Source organism: Anomaloglossus baeobatrachus, chromosome 4 (genome assembly GCF_048569485.1).
Source record: "Anomaloglossus baeobatrachus isolate aAnoBae1 chromosome 4, aAnoBae1.hap1, whole genome shotgun sequence".
In the NCBI taxonomy this organism is placed as follows: Eukaryota; Metazoa; Chordata; class Amphibia; order Anura; family Aromobatidae; genus Anomaloglossus; species Anomaloglossus baeobatrachus.
The window spans coordinates 627089135-627105762 of NC_134356.1; the positions used below are offsets into that span (position 1 = coordinate 627089135).

General features: G+C 48.5%; 1 long non-coding RNA gene across 1 annotated transcript in view; it reads right to left on the reverse strand.

The window, feature by feature from the left end:
* Nucleotides 1-6986: 6986 nt before the first annotated feature.
* LOC142301939 (uncharacterized) overlaps nucleotides 6987-16628 on the reverse strand; it is a 90773-nt gene continuing 81131 nt past the window's right edge. The window contains exon 5 of the long non-coding RNA XR_012752911.1: nucleotides 6987-7028. This is a non-coding gene — a long non-coding RNA (uncharacterized LOC142301939). The remainder of the gene's footprint in view (nucleotides 7029-16628) is intronic.

Consider the following 16628-nt stretch of genomic DNA (forward strand, 5'->3'; position numbering starts at 1 on the left):
GAGAGTCTGGCAAAGGGATTCATCCGGAGATCCTCCTCTCCTGCGGGAGCAGGCTTCTTCTTCGTTAAGAAGAAAGAGGGTGACCTACGCCCATGCATCGACTACCGGGGTCTGAATCAGATCACCGTCAAAAACAAGTACCCTCTGCCGCTCATCCCCGAATTGTTCGACCGGCTCAGAGGAGCCCGTGTGTTCACCAAGCTGGATCTGCGGGGTGCATACAACCTAGTTCGTATCCGCTCCGGGGACGAATGGAAGACCGCGTTTAATACTCGCGATGGGCACTATGAATACTGCGTGATGCCCTTCGGCTTGTGTAACGCACCAGCAGTCTTCCAAGAATTGGTGAACGACATATTCCGGGACCTTCTCTACATCTGTGTAGTAGTTTATCTGGATGACATCCTTATCTACTCTCCGGACCTCCAGACCCACAGAGAGAACGTACAGCTGGTTCTACAAAGACTGAGAGAGAATCGTCTCTACGCCAAATATGAGAAATGTGTCTTTGAGCAGTCTTCTCTCCCTTTCCTGGGATACATCATCTCGGGCACTGGACTGCAGATGGATCCAAAGAAGGTCTCCTCCATACTCAACTGGCCTCCCCCTTCTGGACTGAAGGCAATCCAACGGTTCCTGGGATTCGCCAACTACTACCGCCAGTTTATCCCTCACTTCTCTGCCCTGACTGCTCCTCTCTCCGCTTTGACCAAAAAGGAGGCTAATCCAAAGGACTGGTCACCTGCGGCCGACGCCGCATTTTGCTCACTGAAGCGAGCATTTGCCTCCGCGCCTGTACTCCACCGTCCGGAGTTAAACCGCCAGTTCACCTTGGAGGTGGATGCCTCCTCCTCGGGAGCCGGAGCAGTGCTCATGCAGAAGTCCTCCTCCGGCAAGATGGTGACGTGCGGTTTCTTCTCCAAGAGCTTCTCAGCACCTGAACGCAATTACACCATCGGTGACCGAGAACTATTGGCGGTCAAACTGGCTCTGGAGGAGTGGCGCTACCTCCTGGAAGGAGCAGTGTACCCCGTGATTATCTACACGGACCACAAGAACCTGGAATACCTGCGGTCCGCTCAGCGACTGAACCCACGGCAAGCCAGGTGGTCCCTATTCTTTGCCAGGTTTGACTTCCAGCTCCATTTCCGACCCGCGGACAAGAACGTACGCGCTGATGCTTTGTCTAGGTCTTTCATGCCCATGGAACAGGAGGAAGAGACTACCCAACCCATCATCTCTCCTAGCAAGATCATTTCGGTGGCCCCTGTCACCCTGGCCCAGATACCGCCCGGAAAGACCTATGTCTCTGAGACTGACAGGCAAAAAGTGTTACACTGGGGTCATGCCTCAAAAACAGCCGGTCATGCAGGCCAGAAGAGAACATGGGGTGCGATTGTACGCCATTACTGGTGGCCATCCCTTCGCAAGGACGTCGCTGCTTTTGTCTCTGCCTGCTCCTCCTGTGCCAGAAACAAGACGCCCAAACACCTGCCCTATGGCCGTCTTCTGCCTCTGCCTATACCCTCAGTTCCCTGGCAACACATTGCGATGGACTTTATTACGGACTTGCCATTATCCTCTGGACACACAGTCATATGGGTCGTGGTGGACCGGTTCTCCAAAATGGCCCACTTCATCCCCATGGCTGGACTGCCCTCTGCTCCGGAACTCGCGGAAGCCTATATCCATCACATCTTCCGCTTGCATGGCTTTCCATCCCACATCGTGTCCGACAGAGGAACTCAGTTCACCTCCCGCTTCTGGAGGGCGCTCTGCAAACACCTGGGAGTAACTCTGGACTTTTCTTCCGCATACCATCCTCAGTCTAATGGCCAAGTGGAGAGGGTCAATCAAATCTTGACATCCTTCTTACGTCACTATGTCAACACCCATCACGACGACTGGTCCACGCTTCTGCCTTGGGCTGAATTCTCACATAACCACCACATCAGTGAGTCGTCCTCCAAATCTCCCTTCCATGTCGTTTACGGACTTCAGCCCTCCGTTCCATTGCCTGTATCCCCTTCTTCGGATGTCCCTGCGGCTGATACTGTAGCCCGTGACTTCGCTACCATTTGGGACTCTGTCAAGGCGTCCCTTGGACGCGCTTCCCAGCGGATGAAGAAACACGCTGACAAGAGGCGTCTGGACCCTCCGTGTTTCTCTCCTGGTGACCTGGTCTGGCTTGCTTCCCAGTACATCCGATTGAAGATACCTTCCTACAAGCTGGGTCCTCGCTACATCGGGCCGTTTAAGGTCCTCGCCAAGATCAATGAGGTCTCCTACAAGCTACAGCTCCCGGCCACGATGAGGATACCCAACTCATTCCACGTCTCCCTGCTCAAGCCGGTTGTCCTTGGTCCCTTCTCCGCTGCTGCCAGTCCGGCTCCTCCACCTATTGCCGATGACGACATCTATGCGGTAAGGGATATCGTGGCCATGAAGACCGTACGAGGTCGACAGTTCTTCCTGGTGGACTGGGAGGGGTATGGTCCTGAGGATAGGTCCTGGGAGCCCAGGGAGAACGTGGGCACTCCTCTGATCCGTGCCTTCATGTCCCGGTTGCGGGGAGGGGGGAGTGGGGGGGGGTACTGTCACGCTCCCCGGGTCCTTGGCTCCCCTCCCCGGGTCCTCCGCTCCGCTCCCCGGGTCCTCAGCCCCGCTCCCCGGTTCACCTGCCACGCTCCCCGGGTCCTTGGCTCCGGTGCCCGTCCTTCCCAGGCCCCCTGGTCTCCGATCGCGGCGCCCGACGGCCTCCCAGGCCCTGGCCGGCTCCCCTGCGTCCTCTTCTCAGCCTCCTTCCCTGGCTTCTGGCACCCGGGCTGCGCGCATGCGCATTAGGGCGCGCGCGCGGTCACTGACCCTTTCTTAAAGGGCCAGCGTCCATTAACAGGAAATGAGGCTGAACAGGTACAGGGTATATAGGGGTGTATTGTCCAAGAGGGCGGGGCCTGATCTTCGTGTTTTCCAAGCTAGGAGTCAGGTCTCCTTGTGTCGTCTTGCCATACTCACGTATCTCTCTTCTAGAGCTGATCCTGCCTCGCCATCCGGTCCTGCTGAATCCCGAACCCCGCACGCTGTCCGTCTGCCATCTGACAGTCCGTACCATCTCGGATCCCTGCGGTGACCCGTCATCTCGCTCCAAAGGTTCCGGACCCCGCCTGACATCACCTCGGCTCCCGAACCTGAGCTACGTCACCCGGACTACCATCTGTGACTCCGTAGTCCCAGGGACTTCTCCGTTATACTCCTGTGCACGGACTGTTCTACTGCCCATAGTGCTTCAGCTACCGGACTCCTTACCACCATCTTAGAGTTCGGCCCAGTGGATCCACCTCCTGGATCTGCCCGACCGCCTGGCCCTGACAGATGTCTGGGACCCACAGAAGGAATTGACTCTAGAGGCCCACAATACAGGTTTATGCAAATACTGGTTAGCCGATATCCCGTTATATTGAAGTAAAATACAAATGGCTCCTGCACATCTCCTGTGCACACACCATAACTGGGATGTACAATTCTGGTAGTTTGCAATAAACAGATTCTTTGGTGAAAGCAAGTTATCACTGATCCATAGGTTAAGTGATAACTTATTAATTGGACGAATCCAACCATTGGAAACTGCACCGATTAGAAGAATATGGAACTGTTATTCCTGACAGGACACTTTTATCCCCATTTTAAAATGCAGCGACAGGTCGGATGTCAAACCCACAGCTCCATTGCTCCTCTTTGGGGCTACAGAAAAAGTCATGTACAGCACTTGCAGCCACTGAGGGAAAAAATGGATCAGTGGTTGAGTTGAACATGAGCTCCTTTCTAATGGGGATAAACGTTTTCCATGCTGTTGATCGGTGGAGGTCCCAGTAGTAAAACCCCCACACATCAAAAAGTTATCACTCATTGTAATGCCCATACCGATGTCCCAACGTTGTCCTGCCCCCTCCCCTGTTGGGGACGTCGGTTGCCTCACCTGCCCAGATGTACTGTAGTGGCTCCCTGTCCTCCAGAGCCTGTGTATACCTCACTGGCTTCCTGGTTCTGCATGAAGGGTGCGCACACGTCCAAGCCCCTTTTCTTAAAGGGCGAGCATACCCTGACCCAGAAGAGTCTGTCAAGTCATCTGAGAGGCTGCAGGTACTTAAGGCCCCTTCCTCTTAATGGAGGTGCCTTGGCAACAAGTCAGATACATTGCCAGTTCTCAGGTCCTATAGCACTGTTGCTGCTGTCTCTGCCACTGCTGTAGTGTGCTTTATTCTGCTGCTGATCTGTGCCTGTGTTACAGTGTGCTGCTGATTCATTGCTGCTGTCATCTCAAGTCTGCTGATGCTGCTGCAAGCAGTCCCACCGGTTGCCTACCAGGATACCCACTGCTGCATGTACCTTCACCGGCTGCTGCTACTCCATCCATCCATCCATCCTGGCTGAAACTTCGACGTCTGCTGTTACTCATCGACAGAGACTGTCTTTCCTGTACTCCTGAGTGGCACCTGGTCTCACACCTGCAGCGTAACACTTGCACCATTAGAGGCTCTGGTGAAAACCAGGTGTGGATCTGCAGTCAAGCCCCTCTGGGTTTTCTGTGTGCTGTAGCCCAAAGAGTCCGCTAATCCCTTGCTTGCTCCGCAAGCAAAATACTTATCCTGTGGAGAGGTGAATACTTGTTTTCACCAAGTGCATCTTTGTTACTGTGTAGCAGGATGTCACAGGGTAGGGAGGGGTTAAACCTCCAAGTATTTAATCTCAAATGGAAATAAATAATCTTCTCCGACTTAACATCAGAGAAAAAAAATCACCGCCATGCACAACACAATCCATTATACCAAGACCACATACAAGGGAGAAATACTGCCACACCATGATCTAACCACATATTACCATCACATAATGACCAAATAGTACCATATAAAAGGGACAAATACTGCCTCACTGAGCCCAGACCACTTAGTGACTGATTTATTCTACATACAATTGACAAATACCACTATATCATAACCAGACAACATATTACCACCACACAGTCACCAGATAATACCACATAAAAGGAACAAATACCCCCATACCACCACACCATCACCAGACCACATATTACCATCATAAGGTGACCGAATAGTACCACATACAAGGGACAACTACCACCACACTATGTCAAGACCACATCATATCACCATATAGTCACTTAGCCTATACCCCATAGAATGACTCCCAGGGTAAATAATATGAAAAAAATGCTTAAACGATCACAAAAATTATAGAGCAAAACCCAAATTCTTTATTGAAAAACAAATAGCATTATTCAAACAGGAGAACACACCAAAGAGGGACAGATATTATACCTATAGTGAAACGCTCAAGGTTGGCCAGATAATTATTTTTACAAAAAATCTAGAATAAATATTCACAGTATAAAATATTTTTTTATCACAAAATTTATGAAAAATACTGAGTAGAAAGTTGTATTCAAAATATCATGCAATACAAAAGTGCATAAGTGCCTGCCGCAATAACCTCATAAATAATTTAAATAAATAAATTTTATAACCGTAATACCTATGGCCGTATATACATGCGATGGACCATGAGTATTAAAGTGACAAAATGCAGCAGCTTATCAGGAAATAGATGTAAACATAACTACACTGTGAAAGTCAATGAAATAATCAATGCTCTCTAGAGAATGTTTATAAAAATTCCTCTTTGACCTAAATCAAACAGTATATAGTCATGCTTTCTCGTAATTAAATATCAATTGCTGCTGTGAATGCAATTAACTACACAGGTTAGCTGACCCGTTTGTTATACAATTGAGAAGCACATAATACCATAGCGAACCGCAGCATCCCCAGTCAGTCTATTTACAGTTAGATGAAATACAAATACTGCTATGGCCACACTGAGCATACAAAGTGGAAAGAACAGGGGGTTAATTCCACGCATCAGCCGAAATGCAGATGTATAACGTTGATGATGATAATTCTTTCTTTTATTCCATAGGTCTACGCGTTTCAAGGTGAAAACCTCTTCTTCAGGACCAGAAACATCAACATAAAGCATTTGATGCTTTATGTTGATGTTTCTGGTCCTGAAGAAGAGGTTTTCACCTTGAAACGCGTAGACCTATGGAATAAAAGAAAGAATTATCATCATCAACGTTATACATCTTCATTTTGGCTGATGCGCGGCATTAACCCCCTATCCTTTCCACTTTGTATGCACATCCACGTGGGGCTGCAGCAGACGCCATTATCTCATGCGTATTAGTGGTTGTGACTGTCACAACCATTTCAGGTGAGTGTATTTTTCCTGATTTACCTCACTGATCTGTTAGTATTACACTATCAATGCTCCTTATTTTCAGATTTATATGGCCACACTGAGGAAAGACATACATATTATGTAGCGCTGTATTCAAGGTCAATAAGATATCCCCATCGTGGTCCCCTTTCTGTAATAATGTCCTACATTCTGGGCCCCTATGTTACTCCCTCCTGGACCCCTATGTTCCTCCATGTTTGGCCCCTATGTCACCCATACCAGGCCCCTATGTTTCCCTATCCCGGGCCCCTATATTCCCCCATCCTGGGCCCCGATATTCCTTCATCCAAACCCATCTACTGAAAAGAAAAAAAGATTCTTCTTACCAGACTGCATTCTTTGCCGAGCGCCATTTAAAATTCATCTTATTTATTAAAATGGCCAATCAGAGGTCTTCATCTGACATCATCTCGCAACGCATGGCAATAACATCACTGTCATGTACCGCGTGCTGATGTCACTTGCTAGTTATCAGTGGACCCCCTTATGTCCTATTTGGGCGCCCACCGAGGACCTGGAGCCCACTGGAGCATCGTCCGGTGTCCTACTGGGCCAGTCCGATGCTGCACCTTAGTATGATGGAGCTATGAATATCTTCTCTTACAATTGAAGCTGATATATTCCCCTATTTCTGTGAAGCAGGGAAGGATATTAAGGGTGTACATTACCTTTATCTTTTAATTTTGACAAATCGCCCATGATGTTGGAAACTGAAAAGAGAAATAAAAAAAATTGAAGCGTATATATGTGCTAAAAAAATCAGAACTACAGTATTAATAAGTAGAGTGCTACTTCAAGGAGGGGTCTCATTTGGTGATCAGTAGGACTTCTGGAGCTTTGTATGCGGCAGGGTGATCAGCAGCTGCAGCAGGCATGGCTCTCCATTCAACTTGAAGGAAAACTCAAGAAACTTGAATAAAGTGAGGCCACATAAACAGCCACTGTCTGACTGGTCTGAGTTTCAACCTATGTGCCCACCCTAGACCATCACAAATAAAGGATATCAACATTAACCTCTTCAGAAACCTAAATACTCACTACTGGTTATTATCTAGTAAATCCCTCCACCCAGGGGCGGCTCCAGGTTTTTGTGGCCCCGGGCGAAAGGGTCTCAGTGGGTCCCATCCACACGCAGACATGCACATACACAGATACATACACATACAGGCATACATACATATACATATTTAAAGAGCAATTCAGAAAAACACATATAGACATACAGTGCCTACAAGTAGTATTCAACCCCCTGCAGATTTAGCAGGTTTACACATTCGGAATTAACTTGGCATTGTGACATTTGGACTGTAGATCAGCCTGGAAGTGTGAAATGCACTGCAGCAAAAAAGAATGTTATTTCTTTTTTATTTTTTTTTTAAAATTGAGAAAAGTTTATTCAGAGGGTCATTTATTATTCAACCCCTCAATCCACCAGAATTCTGTTTGGTTCCCCTAAAGTATTAAGAAGTATTTCAGGCACAAAGAACAATGAGCTTCAGATGTTTGGATTAATTATCTCTTTTTCCAGCCTTTTCTGACTAATTAAGACCCTCCCCAAACTTGTGAACAGCACTCATACATGGTCAACATGGGAAAGACAAAGGAGCATTCCAAGGCCATCAGAGACAAGATCGTGGAGGGTCACAAGGCTGGCAAGGGGTACAAAACCCTTTCCAAGGAGTTGGGCCTACCTGTCTCCACTGTTGGGAGCATCATCCGGAAGTGGAAGGCTTATGGAACTACTGTTAGCCTTCCACGGCCTGGACAGCCTTTGAAAGTTTCCTCCCGTGCCGAGGCCAGGCTTGTCCGAAGAGTCAAGGCTAACCCAAGGACAACAAGAAAGGAGCTCCGGGAAGATCTCATGGCAGTGGGGACATTGGTTTCAGTCAATACCATAAGTAACGTACTCCACCGCAATGGTCCCCGTTCCAGACGAGCCCGTAAGGTACCTGTACTTTCAAAGCGTCATGTCAAGGCTCGTCTACAGTTTGCTCATGATCACTTGGAGGACTCTGAGACAGACTGGTTCAAGGTTCTCTGGTCTGATGAGACCAAGATCGAGATCTTTGGTGCCAACCACACACGTGACGTTTGGAGACTGGATGGCACTGCATACGACCCCAAGAATACCATCCCTATAGTCAAGCATGGTGGTGGAAGCATCATGCTGTGGGGCTGTTTCTCAGCCAAGGGGCCTGGCCATCTGGTCCGCATCCATGGGAAGATGGATAGCACGGCCTACCTGGAGATTTTGGCCAAGAACCTCCGCTCCTCCATCAAGGATCTTAAGATGGGTTGTCATTTCATCTTCCAACAAGACAACGACCCAAAGCACACAGCCAAGAAAACCAAGGCCTGGTTCAAGAGGGAAAAATTGAAGGTGTTGCAGTGGCCTAGTCAGTCTCCTGACCTTAACCCAATTGAAAACTTGTGGAAGGAGCTCAAGATTAAAGTCCACATGAGACACCCAAAGAACCTAGATAACTTGGAGAAGATCTGCATGGAGGAGTGGGCCAAGATAACTCCAGAGACCTGTGCCGACCTGATCATGTCTTATAAAAGACGATTATTAGCTGTAATTGCAAACAAGGGTTATTCCACAAAATATTAAACCTAGGGGTTGAATAATAATTGACCCACACTTTTATGTTGAAAATTTATTAAAATTTAACTGAGCAACATAACTTGTTGGTTTGTAAGATTTATGCATCTGTTAATAAATCCTGCCCTTGTTTGAAGTTTGCAGGCTCTAACTTATTTGCATCTTATCAAACCTGCTAAATCTGCAGGGGGTTGAATACTACTTGTAGGCACTGTAAATCTATACACAGTCATATATATGTGGCGCCCTGGACAAGCCAGGGGCCACAGAGCACAACACCAACACACCCCACACTCCCGGTCAGGCACACCAAAGTCAGACAAAAACCCTTGTTGCCTTCCTCCAGGGGCTGATGTCCACACCAGGGGGTGGAGCCAGGCGGTTGGTCTCCGCCCACCGAGGAGTTCACAGTCCTGGAGGCGGGAAAAGAGTCAGTTTGAGTTTGGAGGAGAAAGTGAGAGGAGGGAAGTAGCAAAAGAGCAGACTGAAGTTGGTCCGGGTGTGTGGCCCGGACGGAGCAGCAAGGTTGGCAGACGGTGGTGACCGTCTGCAGGAGAGGCCGATTGGAGCAGACCGTGAGGACCGTGGATGGGCGGTGGCCCGGCGGTACTGGACCGGTACGCAAAGAGAAGCCAGCACCACCCGGCAGGGGTTTACGGACCCTGACAAGGCTAGGAGTCGCCGTGAATTTGTTGAATCCGTTAGCGAAGGGAACCTCCTGGGTTTCCCAGCAGCCAAGTCCTGACAGAAGGCAACAGTCCAACCAAGAGGGGGAAACACAGCCACCGCCAAGGCTAACGTTCCCAGGGCCAGAGCCTGCGGGCAAAAGGGGCTCCTCCAGCCCATATCCAAGCTGGGGATCGGGTTACCTATGGGAACCCATCGGAACTAAACACTATACAGGTGCAGGGAAAGGCAGTCACCATCAACCTGCCGGGAGCAGAAACACCGCAGCCGTCTGTGGGACCCGTCCATCCAGCCGTGTGTTTTACCGAGAACTGTGTCTTCATCATTGGCTGAGTGAGTACCACCGTGCCGTGCGGCACAGCGCTGCCCCTGCGACCCTGCACCTCTCCAGGCCCCGCAACCCGCCTGCCATCCATCCCTACCTACCCCATCACCAGGCCCCGGGACAACCAACCCCCTACCCACGGAGGGGAGAAACAACATCCAGGCTGCTTCCTGTCATCGCTCCCGGGATCCCCGTCTAGAGCAGCGGTGGTATCACCAATCTCACCACAACTGTGGGTGGCGTCACAGACAATATCCAATCCCCATAATCAACCCCCTTTTCACTCACGGGCGAGGAACGCCGCTCGAGTCCCCGGGATCCGGCCCACCGCTCGAGCCACCACCGAGCAGCAGCAGCCGCAGCAGCCGCAGCCGGACCCGAGCAGTGGGAGAGCGCAGTGTCACCTCCTCCGCCCGCGACATATACACATCATACATGCTCAAATACAGACACATTAGAAGTATTTTAATATGGGGAAGCCAGCAGCAGCCTAACTCACCTCCCCCGCTTGTCTCTCATCCAGCTCATTCTGGCCATGTGGCTGTGCCACTGTCGCGGGCGGGGACGCTGCGCTCACCCACTGCTCGGGTCCGGCGCTGCTGTGGCTTGCTTGCTCGCTGCTCGGTGGCTCGAGCGGCGGGCCGGATGCGGGGCCTCGAGTGGCGCTCCTCGCCCGTGAGTGAAAAGGGGATTGGTTTTGGGGGTTTGATTGTCCGTGACGCCACCCACGGTTGTGGTGAGGTTGTGACACCACCACTGCTCTGGACGGGGATCCCGGGAGCGATGACTGGGAGCAGCTTGGATGTTGGTTCTCCCCTCCGTGGGTAGGGGGTTGGTTGTCCCTGGGCCCAGTGAGGGTTAGGGATGGCAGGTGGGTTACGGGCCCTGGTGAGGTGCAGGGTCGTCGGGGCGGCGCTGTGCCGCACGGCACGGTAGTACTCACTCAGCCAATGACGAAGGCAAAGTCCTTGGTAAAACACACGGCTGGATGGACGGGGCCCACTGACGGCTGCGGTGGTTTCTGCTCCCGGTAGGTTGATGGTGACTGCCTTTCCCTGCACCTGTAGAATGTTTTGGTACTGATGGCTTCCCACCGGTAACCTGCTCCCCAGCTTGGATGGATGCTGAGGGAGCCCCTTTTGCCCGCAGGCTTTGGCCCTGGGAACTGTAGCCTTGGCGGTGACTGTGTTTCCCTTCACGGTTTGAGCTGTTGCCTTCAATCGGGTCTTGACTGCTGGGAAACCCCGGAGGTTCCCTTCGCTAACGGATTTGACTGGTTTTACGGAGACTCCAAGCCTGGTCGGGGTCCGTAAGCCATGCCGAATGGTGCTGGCTTCTCTTTGCTCCCCGATCCGGTACCGTCGGGCCACCACCCGTCCACAGTCCTTACGGTTCGCTCCAATTAGCCTCTCCTGCAGACGGTCACCACTGTCTGCCACCCTTGCTGTACCGTCCGGGCCACACACCCGGACACGGTCAGTCAGTTGCTCCTCTACCACTTCACTCTCCAACTCCAAAACTAAACTGCCTTCCTTTTCCTGCCTCCAGGACTGTGAACTCCTCGGTGGGTGGGACCAACCGCCTGGCCCACCCCCTGGTGTGGACATCAGCCCCTGGAGGGAGGCAACAAGGATTTTGTTTGACTTCGGTGTGCCTAGCCGGGGTGTGGGGTGTGTTGGTGTAGTATCTGTGACGACCTGGCTTGCCCAGGGCGCCACACCACGCTGATTGGTGGCTGTCACTAATGTGATAACCAGCAGGTGACAGGATACGCAAGGACTGCACGGAACCACGGGGATTAACCAATGCAAATGTAATAACGTATTACACGACACAAGTGGGGGAAAGCGCGGGAAAGGAGGGGGAGAGAAGCGGGAAGGTGCACAGCAGTAAATATAATGTAATATACATACAAATACTTTAACTAGTTTGTCAAGGCTGCAAAGCCTCAGATTGTCCTCCAAAAGCAAAACACAGTATCCTTATTAAGCAAAAACGCTAAGTGCTTGTTACTTTACTCGTGAAAAGCCAGGGAAGGAGTCTTGCGAGGATAATTTGCATATTCCCAGTGCCTTTTGGGATAAGTGAAGAGTCACCGCGAGCTCAAGGAGAACCGGGTTTTGGCCGTTACAGCCGGAAGGAAGACTTCTGAAAGCCAGGGAAGGAGTCTTGCGAGGATAATTTGCATATTCCCAGTGCCTTCTGGGATAAGTGAAGAGTCACCGCGAGCTCAAGGAGAACCGGGTTTTGGCCGTTACAGCCGGAAGGAAGACTTCTGAAAGCCTTCTGAATTTTAGCCTGTCTTCTTCATTGTGAGCGTGAGTGAGCAAAGTGTGAGCAAAAGTAAGTGTGAGTAGAATTGTTTGTATTTAGTTGTTTAATTACTTAACATTTGTTTAGTGCTATCCCCATTAGAAAATGTTCTCCACTATTGCTAATGCGATCCAGTGTACATCTTGTCTCATGTATGCAGTCCTTGAAAAGCCGTTCGAGGTTGCATACTGTTGTTCGAGATGTGCGCAAGTTGCACGTTTGGAAGACCAGATACTGGATCTAAATGAGCAGCTGGCAACTCTGAGATGCATTAGCAATATGGAAAGGAGTCTGCTGCTTACTGAGCAGCAGCTTGCTGGGTCAGATGTGGGGGAGGATCGTAGTAGGGAGCGGCAGGACGGTGAGGTAGGTAGCTGGGTGACAGTTAGAAAGGGGGGTAAAGGGAAAAGTGCTAGGAAGGCTAGTCCTGAACTGACACACCCCAATAGGTTTGCAAACTTGGCAGATGAGGGGGATGTCATTACAGGGGTAGCATTGCTGCAGCAAGGCATGACCTCTGAATGCCAGAGGAGTGTCTGCTCCAGTAAGGGGGGGAATAGGAGTGCAGGGCAGGCAAGACAGGTACTGGTAGTGGGGGACTCAATTATTAGGGGGACAGATAGGGCAATCTGTCACAAAGACAGGGATCGCCGAACAGTGTGTTGTCTTCCTGGCGCTCGAGTTCGGCACATCGCTGATCGGGTTGACAGATTACTGGGAGGGGCTGGGGAGGACCCAGCGGTCATTGTACACATTGGCACAAATGACAAAGTTAGAGGTAGGTGGAAGGTCCTTAAAGATGATTTCAGGGAATTAGGTTGTAAGCTTAAAGCATGGACCTCAAAGGTGGTATTTTCGGAAATACTACCTGTGCCACGAGCCACACCAGAGAGGCAAAGAGAGATCAGGGAAGTTAACAGGTGGCTCAGGAATTGGTGTAGGAAAGAGGGTTTTGGGTTCCTGGAGAATTGGGCCGACTTTTCAGTTGGCTACAGATTCTATGCTAGGGATGGGCTGCATCTTAATGGGGAGGGTGCAGCTCTGCTGGGGCAGAAAATGGCTAGAAGGTTGGAGGAGTGTTTAAACTAGGAATGGGAGGCGAGTTTATTCACTTTATAGAAGGGGAATGTAGTGCAGATAGTGACCAGGGCACAAGTAATGAAATTGGGGGTGGTATTGGGGTAGGGTTAGGACAGTCAATACAGTAAGCAGGAATATAGGTACAGAGTCATACGTAACGTGCATGTACACTAATGCCCGAAGCCTCACAAATAAGGTGGAGGAATTAGAATTAATATTGTTGGAAGAAAATTATGATATAGTGGGGATATCAGAGACATGGCTGGATGAGAGCTATGACTGGGCAGTTAATTTACAGGGTTATAGCCTATTCAGGAATGACCGTACAAATAAGCGAGGGGGAGGTGTGTGTCTATATGTAAAATCATCCTTAAAACCCATCCTGCGTGACAACATATGTGAGGGTACTGAGAATGTAGAGTCCCTATGGGTGGAGATAAGGGGGGGGAGAATGAATAATAAAATACTGATAGGGGTGTGTTATAAGACGCCGAATATTATGGAAGAGGTAGAGAATCTCCTCATAAAGCAAATTGATAAAGCAACGAGTCTCGGAGAGGTAATTATTATGGGGGACTTTAACTATCCTGATATAAATTGGGGAACAGAAACTTGCAGTTCCAGCAAAGGAAATAGATTTTTGATAACAATGAAAGATAATTACCTTTCACAAATGGTACAGGACCCCACAAGAGGGGGAGCACTACTAGACCTTGTACTAACCAATAGGCCAGACCGCATATACAAGTTGTATACAAATATACAAGTTGGGGGTTACTTGGGGAACAGTGATCACAAAATAATAAGTTTTCATGTATTCTTTAGTAAGATGTATAGTAGAAGGGCTACAAGGACACTAAACTTCAGGAAAGCAAATTTTAAACGGTTGAGAGATGATCTTAGTGCAATAAACTGGGATGATGTACTAAGTAATAAAAGTACACAAAGCAAATGGGAGACTTTTATGAGCATCCTGAATAGGGCTTGTGCAGAAAATATACCCTATGGGAACAAACATGCTAGAAATAGGAGGAAACCCCTATGGCTAAATAGAGCTGTAAGGGAAGCAATAAAAGAAAAACAGAAAGCCTTAAAAGAATTAAAGAGGGTAGGTAGTGACGAGGCATTATTTAATTATAGAAAATTAAATAAAATATGTAAAAAGCAAATTAAGTTAGCTAAGTTTGAGACAGAGAGACTCATTGCGAGAGAAAGTAAAAATAATCCTAAAATATTCTTTAACTACATAAACAGTAAAAAACTGAAAAGCGATAGTGTTGGCCCCCTTAAAAATAGTCTTGGTGAAATGGTGGAAGGGGATGAAGGTAAAGCCAACCTGCTGAATGACTTTTTTTCTACGGTTTTTATACAAGAAAATGCCATGGCAGATGACATGACCAGTGATACCATAAATTCACCCTTGAATATTACCTGCTTAACCCAGCAGGAAGTACGCCGCCGCCTCGAAATCACTAAGGTTGACAAATCTCCGGGCCCGGATGGCATACACCCCAGAGTACTACAGGAATTGAGTTCTGTGATAGATAGACCATTATTTTTAACCTTCTCAGATTCCTTAATAACAGGGTCGGTACCGCAGGACTGGCGCATAGCAAATGTGGTGCCAATATTCAAAAAGGGGACAAAAACTGAGCCGGGAAATTATAGGCCGGTAAGTTTAACCTCTACGGTTGGTAAAATCCTTGAGGGTTTCTTGAGAGATGCTATACTGGAGTATCTCAAGAAAAATAACCTTATGACAGAGTATCAACATGGGTTTATGAGGGATCGATCCTGTCAAACTAATTTGATCAGCTTCTATGAAGAGGTAAGTTCAAGCCTGGACCAGGGAAATGCAGTGGATGTTGTGTATATGGACTTTTCAAAAGCTTTTGATACGGTGCCACACAAAAGGTTGGTACATAAAATGAGAATAATGGGGATAGGGGAAAATATGTGTAACTGGGTTAAAAACTGGCTCAGTGATAGGAAACAAAGGGTGGTTATTAATGGTACGTACTCGGACTGGGTCTCAGTTCATAGTGGGGTACCACAGGGGTCAGTATTGGGCCCGCTTCTTTTCAACATATTTATAAATGACCTTGTTGGGGGCATGCGGAGTAGAATTTCAATATTTGCAGATGACACGAAACTCTGCAGGGTAATCAATACAGAGGAGGATAATTTTATATTACAGGGAGATTTATGTAAATTGGAGGATTGGGCTGAGAAGTGGCAATTGAAGTTTAATGTAGATAAATGTAAGGTCATGCACTTGGGTAGAGGAAATAACATTTATGATTATGTACTTAATTGTAGAACACTGGGTAAAACAGACACAGAAAAAGACTTGGGTGTATGGGTGGATGGTAAACTTCACTTTAGTGGACAGTGTCAGGCAGCTGCTGCCAGGGCTAATAAAATAATGGGATGTATTAAAAGAGGTATAAGTGTTCATGAAAAAAATATAGTTCTACCTCTGTACAAGTCACTAGTGCGACCGCACTTAGAATACTGTGTACAATTCTGGTCACCGATATATAAGAAGGACATAGCTGAACTGGAGAGGGTGCAGAGAAGAGCCACCAAGATTATTAGAGGAATGGGTGGGCTGCAATACCAAGACAGGTTATTAAACTTGGGGTTATTTAGTTTGGAAAAACGAAGGCTTAGGGGGATCTAATCACAATGTATAAATATATGAGGGGACAGTACAGAGACCTTTCCAAAGATCTTTTTACACCTAGGCCTGTGACTGGAACACGGGGGCATCCGCTACGTCTTGAGGAAAGAAGGTTTAATCATAATCACAGACGAGGATTCTTTACTGTACGAGCAGTGAGACTATGGAACTCTCTGCCGCATGATGTTGTAATGAGTGATTCACTACTAACATTTAAGCAGAGCCTGGATGCCTTTCTTGAAAAATTTAATATTACCAGTTATGTATATTAGATTTTATGACAGGGTATTGATCCAGGGAACTAGTCTGATTGCCGGATGTGGAGTCAGGAAGGAAATTTTTTCCCCATTGGAACTTGTTTGCCACATTGGGGTTTTTTTGCCTTCCTCTGGATCAACATGTTAGGCTACGGGTTGAACTAGATGGACTTAGAGTCTCCCTTCAACCTTAAAAACTATGATACTATGATACTATGAAACACAGTGCAGAGTCTTTTCCTAGCTGTCCCTAACTATAAGTAGTGTGCACACTTAACTGCCGGTTTTAGCGTGGGATACCTCGTCACCGTTGGGGCCCGTATTCCGCCAGCAGACACCTTTAAAGTTTAGTCTTTGTCCCGG